Source organism: Bubalus bubalis, chromosome 8, assembly GCF_019923935.1.
Source record: "Bubalus bubalis isolate 160015118507 breed Murrah chromosome 8, NDDB_SH_1, whole genome shotgun sequence".
NCBI lineage: Eukaryota > Metazoa > Chordata > Mammalia > Artiodactyla > Bovidae > Bubalus > Bubalus bubalis.
The window spans coordinates 86,789,276-86,807,468 of NC_059164.1; the positions used below are offsets into that span (position 1 = coordinate 86,789,276).

General features: G+C 41.2%; 1 protein-coding gene across 20 annotated transcripts in view; it reads right to left on the reverse strand.

Moving 5' to 3' along the window:
• Window positions 1-18,193, reverse strand: part of CADPS2 (calcium dependent secretion activator 2) — a 591,939-nt gene that overhangs the window by 549,077 nt on the left and 24,669 nt on the right. The gene's annotated exons all lie outside the window — the stretch shown is intronic.

Sequence of the window (18,193 nt, forward strand, 5' to 3'; positions counted from 1 at the left end):
TGCTTAGTTTGAAAACAATCATAATTTTGCTCTACAGACGATTAAGAGGAAATAAACTAGAGAGACTGCTAAGCTTTTTAGTAACCACAACACCAGGGAAGTTTTTTAAAAGGGAACCACAATCAGGGGCAGAAATGAAAAACACAGCTATCACATTTGAGTGTGGAAAAAGGCACAAAGGAAAACAATGCCTTCATTTCATATGACTAAAGTACTTACGAGATTATGTTGATTTTTAGAAATGGCTAACGATACTGTAGTTGGAAAAACAAAAGGCTTCATTAAAGGAACGATGCTTTCTGTGAATACCAGATGACTCATTTCTGAATGAATTTCGCTAGGCAAAAGACTGTACTCATTCAGTAAACAAGATATTTTTCTTCCATACCAGAACACACAGAAGAAACTTACCCTCAATATATAAGGATGGAGAGAGGATGAAAGCCACCCACTTATATACATGTATCTGCCATAACGGAAAGAGCTATTAAAAAAAAATGTTAAGTTTAGAAGGAATATAAATAGTCTGATAGTACGGCTATAACGTTTTGACCTATGAAATGTCACTTTCTACTGTCAAAAAGTTACAACACAAAGAGATGACAAACTTGAGATGTCCTACTGATTAACAACAGTATCTGGTAGCTCCAGGTGAAGGCCTCCAAAGACCTTTGGTTGTTAGGTAAATTGACTCAGATCTAGTGAACTACCTCCTCTAACCAGATATGACCCTCTTTCAAAAGGAACAGGATATCATCTCCCTTTGGAATCTTTATCTTGAGAAAAGAAAACAGAGCTAGAAGAATCTGGCTCCCTGACTTCAGTTCAGTCCAGCCGCTCAGTCATGTCCCACTCCTTGTGACCCCATGGACAGCAGCACACCAGGCTTCCATGTCCATCACCAACTCCTGGAGCTTACTCAAACTCATGTCCATAGAGTCGGTGATGCCATCTAACCATCTGATCCCTGACTTCAAACTATACTACAAAGCTACAATGATCAAAACACTACTGTTTTGGCACAAAGACTTAGAGATCAATGGAACAGGATAAAAAAAAAGCCCAGAAATAAACCCACATAACTACGGTCAATAAGGGAGACAAGAACATATATTGGAGACAAGACAATCTCTTCAATAAATGGTGCTGGGAAAACTGGATAGCTACTTGTAAAACAGTGAAATTAGAACATTCTCTAACACCACATTCAAATGGATTGAAGATCTAAATGTAAGACCAGAATATAGAACTTCTGGAAGAAAACACAGGCAGGATGCTTTGATATAAATCACAGAAGTTCTTTTTGGATCCGTCTACTGGAGTAAAGAAAGAAAAAACAAATGGAACTTAATTAAACTTAAAAGCTTCTGCACAATGAAGAAAACCATAAAGAAAATGAAAAGACAACCCACCAAATGGTAGAAAATACTTCCAAATGATGTGACCAACAAGGAATTAATCTCTAAAATATATAAACACTTCACATAGCTCAATATAAAAAGAAAAAAAAAACTCAATCCAAAAAAAAAAAAATGGGCAGAAGATTGAAATAGGCATTTCTCCAAAGACAACATACAGATGGCCAAGAGACAAATGAAAATATGCTCAGTATCACTAATTATTAGAGAAATGTAAGTCAGAAGTACAGTAAGATACCACCTCACACCTGTCAAAATGGCCATCACCAAAATGTCTACAAAAAAAAAAATAATGCTGCAGAGGGTATGGAGAAAAGAGAACCCTCCTACACTGTTGGTAGGAATGTAATTTGGTATAGCCACTAATGGAGAAAAGCTTGAAGGTTCCTTAAAAAACTAAAAAATAGAGCCATATGATCCAGCAATCCCATTTCTGGTCATACATCTGAAGAAATGATAATTGACAAGATACATGAACCTCAATGTTCACACTATTTACAACAGCAAAGACACGAAGCAACCTAAATGTCCATTGACAGAGGAATGGATAAAGAAGGTGTGGCACATATATACAATGGAATACTACTCAGCCACTAAAAAGAACAAAATGATGCCGTTGGCAGCAACATGAAGAGGCCTAAAGATTATCACACTGAGTGAAGTGAGTCAGAGAAAGAAAAATATCATGATAGCACTTATATATTGAATATTAAAAAAATGATACAAATGAACTTATTTACAGAACAGTAATAGACTCAGAGACTTAAGAAGAAACCTATGGTTAATAATGAGGAAGGGCGGGGGATAAATTAGGTGGTTGGGGTTAACATATACACATTACTATATATAAAACTGATTATCAAAGACCTACTGTAGAGCACAGGGAACTCTACTCAATATTCTATCAGAGCCTAAGTGGGAAAAAAATCTGAAAAGGAATAGATGTGTATTTGTTTAACTGAATTACATTGCTGTACACCTGAAACTAACACAACATTGTTGCAACTATATACCAATATAAAATAAAAATTAAAAAAAAACTGCACCTCTGCTTATAACACTATTAGCTTCCGACTCTTCCAAGGGGCTTAGTTTGAATCAGCCTAGGCTTCAAGAGCCAGTGAGTCCCAACAAAATGCCCCGATTACACTAGTCTCAGATTCAACTCTGCTTTGTCTGCATTCCCGAACTTGAGGAAATCCACCACCATTCACCATCAGTCAATCCAAAACATGGCGGTCACCGTAAATCCCTATCTTTTTCTTACACTCATCCAATCCATGATCAAATCCTATTCATCCTGTCAACACGGTAAATCTTTAATCCACCTACTCAGCAACTACTTTAGTTCAGGTGGTCATGTTTTTGCCAGGACTTCCCCAGATACTCACCTTGCCTTCCTCTCATCTATCTTCCTTTTTTTTTTTTGCCCAAAAGAATCTTTCTAAAAGCACTCACCTGATCTTGCTATACTTCTCTCTTTAAAACTCTTCACTAGATCTCATTTTACAGGATAAAGCCCAAAGTCCTGCAAAAGGCTCTGCATATCTAGTTCCCATCTGTCAAGTTTCATCTCTTATATTTGCTTAACAAGTGAATAAAACCTTTTATCCATACAGCCAGCACATTTTAGATACATAGATTACCCAGAAATCTTACCAGAACATAAAAGCCTTAGACAGAACAATGCACCAGCCTACAAGTGGAACAAGAAAGGATAGAGAAGTCATCTCTCATTGTGACTGATGTTAGAATTACCTACAGAGCTTAGAAAAAGGCCAAGCTCCAGAGTTCTGATTCACTTGGTCTGGATGAGGCTTTTCTTAAAGGCTTATCAGATGACACTAATGTGAAACCATGGTTGTGAACTATGGGGCAGCAAAAATGTTTGTCTCCTTCTCCAGCCCTGCCTTGAGTGAGAAATGAAGGAAGCCGCATGGATTTCTCACACTGACTACATCCTAGTACTCTTCCACTGAAGAGCTGAGAGCTACTAAACAGAACAGTATTTTGTATCCCTTCTTGCCAGATTGGCTCAGACAGTAAAGAATCTGCCTATAATGCAGGAGACTTGGGTTTGATCTCTGGGTCAGGAATATTCCCCTGGAGAAGGAAACTGCCACTCACTCTAGTATTCTTGCCTGGAGAATTCCATGGACAGACAGCCTGGTGGGCTACATACAGTTCATGGGGTCACAAAGAGCTGGACACAACTGAGCCACCTTCATTCTTGCCAGAAGTACTACAGTACCATTCTTCCTGGCTCAGCTACCAGATGGACATTATCTTGCCACCCTCAGTCACTGGTGTTCTACAGGACCAACAAGACAGTTTCAAACAGTGTAGGTATCCAAGGACAGTTCTATTGTTTATCATCAGGTATGAATGGAAGACACCGAAAAAACATTTTTTTTCACCCACAGGCCCTATAGATCCCACTGTGGATTCTGACTTCATATAAATAAGGGCAAGAGAGGCAAAAATCAGTTTATTCAGAAAAAAAGAAAACACACATGGTCTGTCTGCCCTATTCATAGCAGGTCCTTTCGAGAATTCCTTTGTTCTGGCCAGAGGCAATGCCATGTGTATCCCATGTGAATCTTTCACACTTTTATCACACTTCTCAGCACACCTGCCCTAAGCTAGGTCAGAGTTTCCCTCTCCAAGGGATCCAGAACCACCTCTTCTAGTCAGTCTGTTGGTAGGCAGTTTAATAACATGTCAAGTCCAAGGCTGTATCATAGTCTTAGGCATGAAGAAACTGAGCGTATCAAACTGCAGTACCAAGAATGAGACCAGAGACAAATGGGAGAGGTCATACAGCCCCAGACAGAAAAACAAATCTGGCTGTCTTTGTTCCTAAGAGTTTCCAGTTCGCAAGTCAAGGCTTTCAAGAGGCCTGGCTGATTATCCTGCCCTTGAGTACTTTGAGACATTTCCCTTATAATAATATCACTACCCCTTTTGTTTCTTAGCTCCTTCAAGTAGATTTTATTACTTGCAGCTAAAAAACATCTTGACCAGGACACCTTTAGTCCAGCTTGATCTGCTGAATGCAGTACTTGGCAGAATCAAAGATTATGCCCAGCATAAATTAGGGAGGACCCTACTCTAAAATACAAATTGTATCAGTGAATTGGAGGTTGCAAGTTAACAGGAGACAGAAGCAGAAAAGGCCTCGGTTGTTAAATGCAGTTAACATTTTGGAAGTGAAGAGAACAAGGCCAAAGTTTGAAACAGAAAATAAGTGATGGGTGAAAAGAGCTGAAGACACAGATTTTGAAAAGGCTGGAGAAAGTTCTTACGGTCACAACTAACATTTAGCCAGGTTATACTCGACTATTCTGACTTCAAATTTAATATTTGTTCCACTATATGACATCTTTCTCGTGGTAAAGCCCCACCGAGAAGTTACACACGATTATGGAGAGCTGGAGATTGAGTTGTAACAAAGTCTACAGTGAAGCTGTCATGCTTGGCCAGATGGTTCTAACAAAGGCCTATTGTTTTCGGGAACTGAAAGCAACAGACTATAAAGATGTTACTAGAAGCATCACAGAGAGGCAAGAGAAGGGAAGGAACTGTAAGATTTTACACCTCAAGGGAGAGGGATTAGGGAGACGGCCATAGTTTTGGCAACCAAGAAGAGTGGGTATAGAGAGAAAACAAGAACTAAGCTTTTATTGCACACAAATATGTATCGATTAGCTTTGACTGTGTAACAAGTCATCTCAAAACAGTAGCTAAGGAACAATTCTGTAATAGCTCACAATTCTGTGGACTAACAATTTGGGCAGCTGAATGGTTCTGCTGTTCCTATCTGGACTGATTCTTATACTAGTCAGCTTGAGCTATGTTATACACTGCTCTAAAACTTAAGGGACTTAAACGAGAAATATTATTCCTCATAACCCTATGAACCAAATGTACAGTTTTTCTGGTCTGGATCAGCCCAGCTGTGACCGGATTATTTGGTAAAATCCTATTGGACAAAGACAGTCACATGCACAAGGCCATCATGTGGTAGCAGAAGGAACTTCTTCCCAGTGCCCACACACTGGGAGTGTGACTGCGTGTTTTAAGGAAAAAACCTCAATCTACACTGGACGCCTAAGTATAAATCAATCCATACCTAAGACTTAAGGGACTTCTCTGGCAGTCCAGTGGTTAAGGCTCTACTTCCACTGCAGGGGGCTGGGGTTCAATCCCTGGTTAGGGAACTAAGATCCCACATGCCACATGGTGTGGCCAAAATGTATAAATTTGAAAAACCTAAAAAAGGAAAAATTGTAAATATACACACCCACCCACCCTATCCTGGAACCCCACTCACCCTATCCTGGACTATCCTGAAACCACTAGCTCTGCTCCTTTCTAGAAGTCACTGCCTCACCACACAAAACTTTAACCCTAGAAGTGCTTCTAATGTAACATATAACCTACCTTATCCAGATTTTAGCTCTAATGTCAAAGTTTAAATTTCTACAGCAGAACTCACTACTGGAGAGAAAAGTAAATACTATTATCAAGAATATGATGCGTACTTGAGACACTGACGTGTAGAGGGCCTTGGACTCATCTGGTTTCAGGGACATTCTCACACTGAGAGTCACGGGGGTCCTCACCCACCTCTTCCTGCCCCAAGGCAGCTCCCCAACAGGTAAGCCCCAGCCAAAAGACAGGATCAGAGGGTCTCTAAGGTGGCCATATCCTACTTTCATTGAGAGATAGTTTGGAAATCTGTGGGGTTATTTGTGGTTGTCCCAGTGATGAGGGGTACAGCTAGCATTAGGTAAGAGGAACTTAGAGTTACCAGATGATCTGCCACATTAAGGACACTCTGGGGCGTCAAGCATCTTCCAGGACATTCTTGTTAACAGAAAATTCACCTACTATTTGAGCCTAACACTAAGCCAGCTTTATATAAATGAAGTATTTTTGCATGGTTTTAATATACAGTTTTTCAGAAATACAGATCAGATCAGATGCTCAGTCGTGTTCGACTCTTTGCGACCCCATGAATCACAGCACGCCAGGCCTCCCTGTCCATCACCAACTCCTGGAGTTCACTCAGATTCACGTCCAGTGAGTCAGTGATGCTATCCAGCCATCTCATCCTCTGTCGTCCCCTTCTCCTCCTGCCCCCAATCCCTCCCAGCATCACAGTCTTTTCCAATGAGTCAACTCTTTGCATGAGGTGGCCAAAGTACTGGAGTTTCAGCTTTAGCATCATTCCTTCCAAAGAAATCCCAGGGCTGATCTCCTTCAGAATGGACTGGTTGGATCTCCTTGCAGTCCAACGGACTCTCACGAGTCTTCTCCAACACCACAGTTCAAAAGCATCCATTCTTCGGCGCTCAGCCTTCTTCACAGTCCAACTCTCACATCCACATATGACCACAGGAAAAACCATAGCCTTGACTAGATGGACCTTTGTTGGCAAAGTAATGTCTCTCCTTTTGAATATGCTATCTAGGTTGGTCATAACTTTCCTTCCAAGGAGTAAGCGTCTTTTAATTTCATGGCTGCAGTCACCATCTGCAGTGATTTTGGAGCCCAGAAAAATAAAGTCTGACACTGTTTCCACTGTTTTCCCATCTATTTCCCATGAAGTGATGGGACCGGATGCCATGATCTTCGTTTTCTGAATGTTGAGCTTTAAGCCAACTTTTTCACTCTCCCCTTTCACCTTCAGCAAGAGGCTTTTTAGTTCCTCTTCACTTTCTGCCATAAGGGTGGTATCATCTGCATATCTGAGGTTATTGATATTTCTCCCAGCAGTCTTGATTCCAGCTTGTGTTTCTTCCAGTCCAGTGTTTCTCATGATGTACTCTGCATGTAAGTTAAATAAACAGGGTGACAATATACAGCCTTGACGTACTCCTTTTCCTATTTGGAACCAGTCTGTTGTTCCATGGCCAGTTCTAACTGTTGCTTCCTGACCTGCATACAAATTTCTCAAGAGGCAGATCAGGTGGTCTGGTATTCCCATCTCTTTCAGAATTTTCCACAGTTTATTGTGATCCACACAGTCAAAGGCTTTGGCATAGTCAATAAAGCAGAAATAGATGTTTTTCTGGAACTCTCTTGCTTTTTCCATGATCCAGCGGATGTTGGCAATTTGATCTCTGGTTCCTCTGCCTTTCAGAAATACAACCACTATGCAAATCCATGAAAGGCAGTATTCTGTTCTACAAGAAAATTTATCAGTGGTTATCTGCTGGCTCGGAAAATCGTGTTACTGGCCACAATACTGGAATCAACAATAGCACATAGTTATAGCAGTCTGCACTGGTGATTGCCAAACAGTCCTTCAATTTAAATATGAAATGCATCCGTTTTAAATGTTGTCTTCAGGGTAGTTATGCCCAAGTTAACTGAATACTGATTTACACATTACTTTCTAAAATCATTTGTACTTCTTTATGCTATAGATAGGCTATCACATTGATTTATAATGTATTATATTGATTTATATTATATATTTTACATTTATTTAAATATGCTTAAATAATTAAATATTATAGATCATCTAATAATTCTATTTCAGGATAGAAATGGTGTTAATGTAAGTTGTTTTTTAAAAAGGGAGCACTAGTCCTACTAGTAGACTTAGTAAGTGATTCAATGTTCTCACTTTTTATTTTAAGTGTCTGCTTTAAAAAAAAAAGTCTGCATACTAGTTCGTCAATATTACTTTTTAGTTACTTTCTTTAGAAATTTAGGTTCTAATCATTCACATATTTGGAAGGTATTTCCTTCTGCTCTCATGGCTCAAGAAGAATTCTCATCATTGCCCTATATTCCATGGTCCCTAAGCCTCCAGAGAGCAACTACAATAGCCCCATGGCAAATAAAGTCACTACTCAGCCATTGAAAGCAGAAAGCTATCATGAGAATCAGGCTGAGCTTATACAGGACAGAGGTACTTCCCAGGGGACAGAAGACAAGGAACAGGGATGAAGATCATCAGCTTACTCACTACCCCACATTAATGGGTTTTGCATTAGCATCAAAAAACCAAAAATAATTTCCAAAAAAAACTGTTTTTTTTTAAAAGATTCTTCTTAAAAAGAGGTACATGAATCAAAGACTAGCAGGGGCTAGGACATGTAGTCTTAAGTTTTGTCTCTGATTCTCGAATGTGTCCTTAGTTAAACTCTTGTGTGTGTGCTCAGTTGCGTCTGACTCTTTGCAACCCCATGGACTGTGGCCTGCCAGGCTTATCTGTGGAATTTTCCAGGCAAGAAATACTGGAGTGGGTTGCCATTTCCTACTCTAAGGGATCTAAAAGAGCTTTAAGTTATTCAGCTGCAGACCTGGCATATACACACATATATACATACCTTGGTCTGAAATCATGAAACAAGTTGTGTCCGGATAATAAAGTGATACCCTTTGGAGAGGGAAACAATGAAGGAGACAAAGCTAGTACTCGATACAAAGGATGTGTGTGTGTGTATATTAGTCACTCAGTTGTGTCCAACTCTTTGGGACTGCATGTACTGTAGCCTGCCAGGCTCCTCTCTCCATGGAATTGTCCAGGCAAGAATATTGAAGTGGGTTGCCATTTCTTTCTCCAAAGGATCTTCCCAACCCAGGGATCAAACCTGGGTCTCCTGCATTGCATACTAATTCTTTACTATCTGGGCAGTTGGTAAAGAATCCGCCTGCAATGCAGGAAACCCTGGTTCAATTCCTGGGTTGGGAAGATCTGCGGGAGAAGGGATAGGCTACCCACTCCAGTATTCTTGGGCTTCCCTTGTGGCTCAGCTGGTATATAATCTGCCTGCAATGCAGAAGACCTGGGTTCGATCCCTGGGTTGGGAAGATCCCCTGAAGAAAGGAAAGGCTACCCACTCCAGTATTCTGGCCTAGAGAATTCCATGGACTGTACAGCCCATGGGGTTGCAAAGAGTCAGACATGATTATCCAGGAAAAGTCATGGTACCCAGATGTTTAAAGAGACAAAAGTATTGCACATCATGGTAGTTAAAATATCAAAGGAGACAACTGGAGTATGTATGTATTTGAAAAACTCAGGAGTAAGGAAATATGGTGAGTTCCCATATTGGGCTTCCCTAGTGGCTAGATGGTAAAGAATCCTCCTGCAATGCAGGAGACCTGGGTTCGATCCTTGGGTTGGGAAGATCCCCGGAGAAGGGAAGGGCTACCCACTCCAGTATTCTTGCTTGGAGAAGTCCCATGGACAGAGGAACCTGGTGGGCTACAGTTTGTGGGGTCACAAAGAGTCAGACATGACTGAGCGACTTTATGTATCTGCAGGAATTTCACAATTAAGTTTTTGGAACATTTACTGTAAAGCAAGGTAATAAATGGCCAGCACTGCATCTTACATATTCCATTTAGTCATATTAAAGTTCTGAGGATGTTCAAATATTAAGTGATAAAGGTACCATAAAATCTAGTAAGCAAAGTTTATTCACCCCTACTCTAAGGAATAAAAGTTATAAAGGAATAAAAAGATATAAAATTGATTTAACAACCTCGTGGAAGAAAAATTGCTTCATACGCTAAAAAGATAGTATACTGAATTTAGCCTAAAGCAAAAGGTATAAATCTCTCAAATACCAATGAAAATAGTTAATATTTTATAAATGTTGAGAACTTTTTAATATAAATTTATGTATTTTAATTGAAGGCTAGTTACTTTAGAATATTGTATTGGTTTTGCCATACATCAACATGAATCCACCATGGGTATACACGTGTTCCCCATCCTGAACCCCCCGCCCACCTCCCTCCCCGTACCATCCCTCTGGGTCATCCCAGTGCACCAGCCCCAAGCATCCTGTATCATACATCATACCTGGACTGGTGATTTGTTTCATATATGATATTATACATGTTGCAATGCCATTCTCCCAAATCATCCCACCCTCTCCCTCTGCCACAGAGTCCAAAAGACTGTTCTATATATCTGTGTCTCTTTTGCTATCTCGCATACAGGGTTATCGTTACCAGCTTTCTAAATTCCATATATATGTGTTAGTATACTGTATTGGTGTTTTTCTTTCTGGCTTACTTCACTCTGTATAATAGGCTCTAGTTTCATCTTGATAGGTATACTTTGTAAATCTCAAAGGTAAACTGAGTTTGTTGTTCAGTCACTCAGTCGTGTCTGACTCTTTGGCAACTCCATGGACTGCAGCCTGCCAGGCTCCTCTGTCCTTAGGATTTTTCAGGCAAGAAAACTGGAGTGAGTTGACATTTCCTTTTCCAAGGGATCTGCCTGACCCAGTGATCAAACTCATATCTCCTGCATTGCAGGCATATTCATTACTACTGAGCCACCTGGGAAGCCCAAGTTAGAGGTAAAAAGAAACAGGAAACCTATCAGGAGGGGTTTGAAATGCCACATCAAGTTTTTAAATCAGCTATGTATATTCAGAAATTCAGCCCAAGAATCATTATAGAAGGGAATTGTGATATAACTTGTGAAACAGACTCTGCTGGTAGCCCTTCAAATACATAGCCAGTACATACCAGTGACTTACATCTTGGTAAGGAACAGCAAGATCAGATAGGCTGAATGCAATAAAAAATGAGGTCCCAAGACACAGAACACAAAAAACACAAAAGGTGATGCAATGATTAATTTTACATGTCGACTTGACTGGGCTCAGAAAAGGCTAATAAGATGTATTCCAGGTGTGTCTGTGAGGGTGCTTCCCAAAGACATTAGCATTTGAACCAGGAGACTGGGTAAAGACTGTCCTCACCACTGCTGCTGGGCATTGGATCCCAGTCCACTGAGGATTCAAGGAGAATAAAGAAGGTGAAAAACAAATTTGCTCTCTGTACCTGTGCTGCGATACCCATCGTTTTCCTGCCTTTGGACATCAGAGTTCTTGGTCTTTCGGTCTCAGACACACACCAGCAGCCCCTCAATTCTCAGGCTTTCAGACGTAGAAGTACATCTCCAGCTCTGCCTGATGCTCAGGTGACTAGCATGCTGCAGTTTGAGGACCACTATTCTAAAGACCAGAATTTAAGTCTCTCTTCTCCATTATTCCACATATTCACCTCTTCTAATCTAGTTCACTCACCTCCTACCAGAAGGTGTCTATGATAAACTCCTTTCAAACTCTGATGGATCTTTTACTTTCTTCAATAATTATGTATACAACTCTATCTTTTCTCATTTTATTGCACTTACTGTTTTTACATCATTCTACTTGCTTGAAAAATGGCCAACACATACTCAGATTGACTTAAAAATTTTTCTTCTCTTCATTGAATCATTAACAACAACCCTATAGGAAAGAAACTCTCATTTTGCCAATTTAACACATGGGAAAACACTTTCAAAAATACTTTTGCTTCAACTCACACTGCCAGAAATGAGTAAAATTATATTCAAACTCAGACAGCATTATCAGTTATTGCTCTTAAGTATTATTTACTTAATCTCCCTGAAGCAAGTTTTGCTTACCAATACAGAAAGGAAGCAAACAGCATGTTCATGGCATGGAACAGGAGTAGCTGCAGTGAGTGGTAAAGGCTTTAAGTGCTGATTAAGGGGATTTCCCTGGTGGCTCAGCTAAAAGGTGCCTAGAGAACAGAAGTATAGCTGGGAATAGAAGGTAACTACTGTGGTCCAGTGCTCCAGGGTAATTTGCCATGAGATGATCTCAGAGTACCAACTATAAATTGGCACTTGCCATCTACCTCCTCAAAAATTAACTCATGTGCTTCTGCAGCTGCTGACCTTCAATACCTCCTGAAAGGAGTGCAGAGTAGAGGGCAGAAATGAGGCATGCTAGCACCAAAGAATTGATGCTTTTGAACTGTGGCATTGGAGAAGACTCTTGAGAGTCCCTTGGACTGCAAGGAAATCCAACCAGTCCATCCTAAAGGAGATCAGTCCTGGGTGTTCATTGGAAGGACTGATGCTGAGGCTGAAACTCCAATACTTTGGCCACCTCTTGCGAAGAGCTGAGTCATTGGAAAAGACCCTGATGCTGGGAGGGATTGGGGGCAAGAGGAGAAGGGGACAACAGAGGATGAGATGGCTGGATGGCATCACCAACTAAATGCACATGAGTTTGGGTGAACTCCGGGAGTTGGTGATGGACAGGGAGGCCTGACGTGCTGCAATTAATGGGGTCGCAAAGAGTTGGACACGAGTGAGTGACTGAACTGAACTGATGCTTGGGGTTGTCAGGGGGAATTGTCAAGATACTGAGGTATTTTCACAATTCAATTTCACAAGCCCAATTCTTGTATCTCCTCCCATCTAGAAAAGTACTAAAATCCTTCATGGTGATGACTGTGCCTCGTAACTAGGCAGAAACCTTCTGGAAAAATATGTACTTGATGGCATTTACTCTCCCTTCACCAAAACCACATATATACTGACCTGCCCCCCTAACCTCCCCCCTGATCTTTGGAGCAGTTTCTCAAAGGTGCTGTCTCCCAGGCTGCAGTTCTCATTTTGCCTCAAAAAAAGCTCAGTCATAACTTGTGCATTTTTTAAATCGACATCAGAATACCTCAGTATTCGCCTAAAGCTAGGCTCTGGTTTTACAGACATCCCAGAAGAGCAATGCCTTTATTCTTCAGCCCAGTAGCTAGCATGACTAAGACAGAAGTCCCTGCTGAGGCTGTGTGCCAGGACAAGCCCTTCCTCAGACAGAGCCCACAGACACCGAGTCACTGACGGGTCAAAGAGGACAAGGGAGTCTGAATGTCTCGTCAGTTTACACAGAAAGAGAGCAAAGGACTGAAAGTTTCCTTTCAAGCTGGCAAACGCCTGTGCAACCTCAGAGAACGGAGACCCTGTGTCTATAGGCTATCATGCACCCAGTCTATGCTCTGCTTTCCTCCGAGGGGAGCCAGGGCTCCCCAAGGCTCAAGTGAAAAAGTCCAAGTGTTGGTTGCTCAGTTGTGTCCAAGTCTTTGGGACCCCATGGACTGTAGCCCGCAAGGTTCCTCTGTCCATGAAATTCTCCAGGCAAGAATACTGGAGTGGGCAACCATTCCCTTCTCCAGGGGATCTTCCCGACTCAGAGATTGAACCCGGGTCTCCTGCATTGCAGGTGGATTCTTTACCATCTGAGCCACCAGGGAAGCCACCAGGGAACCAAGGCTCAAAGGTCTTCAAGATCAGATTCAGAAACCCAGCTCTACCACGTCTCACAGAAGCCAAGTCCCGAGTGCCCTTTGTTCTCTCTGCCCTCCACAGCACTTTGTTTTACTCTGAGATCACTGCAAGTTAAAATATTTCCAAGTTAACAGGCCATATACTCTGCATTGGTGTCTAAAATGTGATGCTCTTACTTTTCCTTCAAGAGTTTGACACACCAAGGCAACCAGTAGCTTCAAGCAAGCCACACTAGACAAACTCAGAAGCGGTGGATGGTGGAAAAGAGAAACTACATCTAGGAAATCTGTAGAGTTATACCCAGAAGTTACGGAGGGGGAGAATATATCACCCCAAAAATATGCTTCTTTGGCATAAGGATTATCTTGAGCTGATTTTTTTAAGAAATAGCAGAATCTTCTGAAAACCAAGTCGAAGTTACCCTTCTGAAAGACATATTTATAAGGGAAATTTCCAATTGCAAAAGGGTGTCTCCCTCTCTATTCCAGGAAATAAGGAGGGGATCAGGTTTCTGAAACTCTTACCAATGAGTTTATCATTGAGTTATCAATGGATAAAGCAACTAACTTAAATCTAAGTAATAACCATCCCCTTGTATACTGTGCTTTGCCTGAAAATCTCCCATAACTGGCTTCTCTCCCTCAAGTGTGTTTTGTCTTCAGATGGAAATGATATTTAAGACAGGAGCTTGGGTCATTTCAGGGCGTGACTCGGGGAGTTTTCTGGAGTCTTTTCCATGTATATAGGAAGCATGAAAAAATGAAAGTGTTAATTGCTCAGTCGTGTTCGACTCTTTGCAACCCCATGGACTGTAGCCCACCCGCCATGCTCCTCTGTCCATGTCCATAGGAAGTATACGTGATATCAGAACTTCTGTTTGCTTTTCTCCTGTTAATCTGTCTTTTATTACATGGACTGTCTCAGCCAAGAACCTAGAAGGGTAGAAGGAAAATTATTTTTCCTCCCCTACACTGTGTTTCTGAAGAATTCACAGGGAAAAAAAAAATGCTTCTTCCAAAGTCTCTTACAACAGCTTTTCATGTTCTATTAAGAGTTTCAATGCAAGAGCATGGAATCTGCTTTCCAAAGTCCCAGTCAGGTTAACAAATAATTATTAAATCTTTCACAACCTTCTGCATCTACAGTTTTCATTTGAAGGCTAAGAAAGAAATTCAGTCTAAACTCCATCTCCTTACTAAGCTATCTAGAGACAATGCAGAAGTTCGTATTTCTATCAGTGATTAACAAGTGTGTTAGTTGCCCATTTTTTTCATAAGCACAAATCCAGCTTGTGTTTATCAAATTCTGGAAAAGCTCTGTTTACAAAGTACGTTAGTGCATTCTGAGGTTCTCAATCTGTAAAATATCTGGGGGAAAACTTATTTTCATTACATTTAATCTGCTTAGTCAAAGAATATCTAAAACCAGTTTAGTCTGCATTTTACTAAGCCTCTTTAAAAGTACACTTAGAGCACAGATGAATCCTAACAGCTTGACTATTTGTATTCAGGACAGGCAGAAATGCCATTGCTATAGATTTCCAAGGAAGTTTCCTGGTAAAAATTTCAGATTTCATGAACCTCAGAGCTCTTCAAACTCTGCCTGCCCTCCCCTCTACCTGCCCCTTTCACAGGTAGTCTTCCTGGATAGACTGGCGGCTAGTGGGAACTGAGGGGGAGAATGAATACTAAGGAGGGAAAGTTCAGGGTATTTCTACCCCCATTTCCTCTCCTGCAGGTAGCACCCCCAGCAGTCACATTTCCTTTGTTGTTTGTATATATATATTTTATTGATGGATAGTGGACTTTCAATGTTTCAGGTGTGCAGTAAGGTGATTCAGCTTTATATATACATATATTATTGAAATTATTTTCCATTATAGGTTATTGCAAGATATTGACTATAGTTCCCTATGCTATACAGTAAACCTTTGCCTCTTGTTGCATATGTCTTAACTAGGAATCTAGCATTCTATTCATGCCAAGTCAAGTAAGTGGAATCAAAATGTCAATTTTTTAGTTAGGTAAAAATTCACAAGCTTTCTAAAATAAGCCTTTATCAAATGTAGCAGAAAAGCTTTTGTATACATACAGATAAATAATATGTATAATATATATATATATTTTAGCAAACCACATCTCCTTTATTGTTCCACCTGCTGCGGGCAACCCAAGATCCTGAGCTCTGCTCTCACCAGGCAGCTCCTCTGCCTCAGTCCAGCCCCCAGCAGGCAGCTCCCCTCCCCAGCTCCAAGACACACCAATTCCTTCCTGTGTCCCTTTAGCCCAAGGGACAGGAGCAGCTTCCTGGAGTTGGTGACCGCTGCACTGCATGACACATCCACTTGTGCTCTTCTGGCTTTCCCATACCTTCAGGGTTCCCTCTACTCAGTTCCCACCATTAAACCGCTTGGGGGTCACTGTATTCCTAAGTGGATCCTGACCAGTGAACTCCTACATCAAAAGATACACAAATGTTCCTATTGTGTTAAAATCTTGACAGTATCATGTATCATCCTGCATGATCCACACCGTTCATATCAAATCCGTCCCAAGGAAATCAGGCTGGAGGGATGGCAGGGAAGAAGGAAGAAATGGGAGAGACAGGAGACAAGGGGACTTACCGTGGGGGGAAGAAGAGGTGGAGGGCAGGCACTGGGCATCAGGTTTCATGCTTTGTAAGCGTTTTCCTATAGCTTAAGGGAGAAACCCCAGAGGTGCCTCCTGGCACACAGCTCTGGTAGACCACTCCACTGCAGTCCTTCTGGAGAGCCTGCTACTATCAGTCAACACAACTGAGCTCCAGGCACTCTGATGCAATGTTCTAGGAGCTGCCAGAAATGAGGGGCTTGCTTTCTTTCACCAGGTCCGTGCTTTGCATGTAACATATAATAACTGGAAAGTCAGGAGAGGATGCATATGCATAGCAAAGGGAGAGAAACTCAAGCCATTAAGGTGTCAAGACAAAGCCACCACCCACCTTTGCTACAGAACATCAAACAAGCACCCCACACCACCACACTGCTCAGCCATGCTGGCACAGGCACGCTCCACACAATCAAGGGCCCAGAACTCCCATGAGCAACCTTGGGGCTAAAGCTTATTATCACTGCAGATAAAAGAATATGCATCAACAACTGCAAAAAATTTAGCTGAATGTGCAGAGAGCGACAAGTTCCATAGCAAAACACTTAAGATTATATTGTGTTGCATAAGTGTTTGGTATGAAGGGAATGCTGAATTGACCCTGGGGAAGACAGGTACCCTCTGAAGAGAGTACTGAACAGAGAACTCTGGCTTTAGCACTCCAGCTATTAGTCACCACTTTGTTTAATTCAAAAAAAGGAATCATGTCCTTGAAAATCATGGTACAAAAGAGACATCACTATATTTATACAAAGTCTAAAAAAATTAGATAATGTTTACTGACTTGTTATATATGAAAATATAACTCATATAAATATAACCTATAAAAGCTCTGAATGACTTAAAAGCCTTTCTCCCTAGAGAGGAAGTAGTTGGTTGTGGAGTCTGAAAGCTTTTTCAAGTGTGACTTTGATCCCCATCTGCTTGAAATCAGGGCAGGAGAGAAAGACTGATGGGAAAACAAGCATGATGCTAGAGAAAGAGGTTGCGAATTTCATGCAGGGGATCACTTTCTTATTGGTGTAAGTAGTATTCCTTAGCAGTATTCCGCCTGGATGCTAGCCTAGCCCTCCTCTCAAAGTCGTGGAGAGGGAGAAAGGAAGGCAGCCATCATTGGAAGTGAGTTACTAGACACATTTTATTTAGTCCTAACAATCTATTTCATCAGATACAAAAAGGTATATAGAGGGTGATTGAAAAATGTGGTTATTGTCATATCTGATAAATCACAGACTGGAATTCCACTTCCAAATGTGGACAAAGGACCCTACCACTAACAAGATAAGCATACTGAAGAGAATTCTGAGGGCAATGAAGAACAGTAAACTGAACCAGAATTATGGGATGTCATGAGAGTTTGGCCTTATAGTTGGAAGGTACGGAGGGGGGTCCTTGCAAAGAAAAACCTTGAAACAGGAATTTGAAGTCCTTTAGTTACAAGATTGAATGTGAAGCAAATGCAGACTGCATCTACCTTTGTCCCTAAATCCTGAGAACTTCTGAAATCTTCATGCTGTTTTCCATTCCATAAAAGCCTTTTTTACAAACATGACTAAAATATATATTTGTATTCTGCTCTCTTGTTGGCAGACTGTCAGTGGCTTAACTCCCATTCCAAAGCCCTCTCTCTCTCTGCTTTTCTCCAGCACAGAGATCAGTAAGAAAAAAATTACTATCCCAGCCTTATTTATAGCTACAGTTTGCCAATAAGGTATAGAAAGAAGTCAAGATGGAGAGGGATACTCCTCTCCTGAAAAAAGTCTCTCCACAGCTCCTCCTTCTTTCCTGAAATAAATACCGGACCTGCAGGTAGCTGCAACCATGAAGGCAAAAGCCTCATGCCAGGGATGGAGTCCTTTGGACAACAAGAAGAGCAAATCAGTCAATCCTAAAGCAGATTAACCCTGAATATTCACTGAAAGGACTGACGCTGAAGCCAAAGTTCCAATACTTTGGCCACCTGGTGCAAAGAGCCGACTTACTGGAAAACACCCTGATGCTGG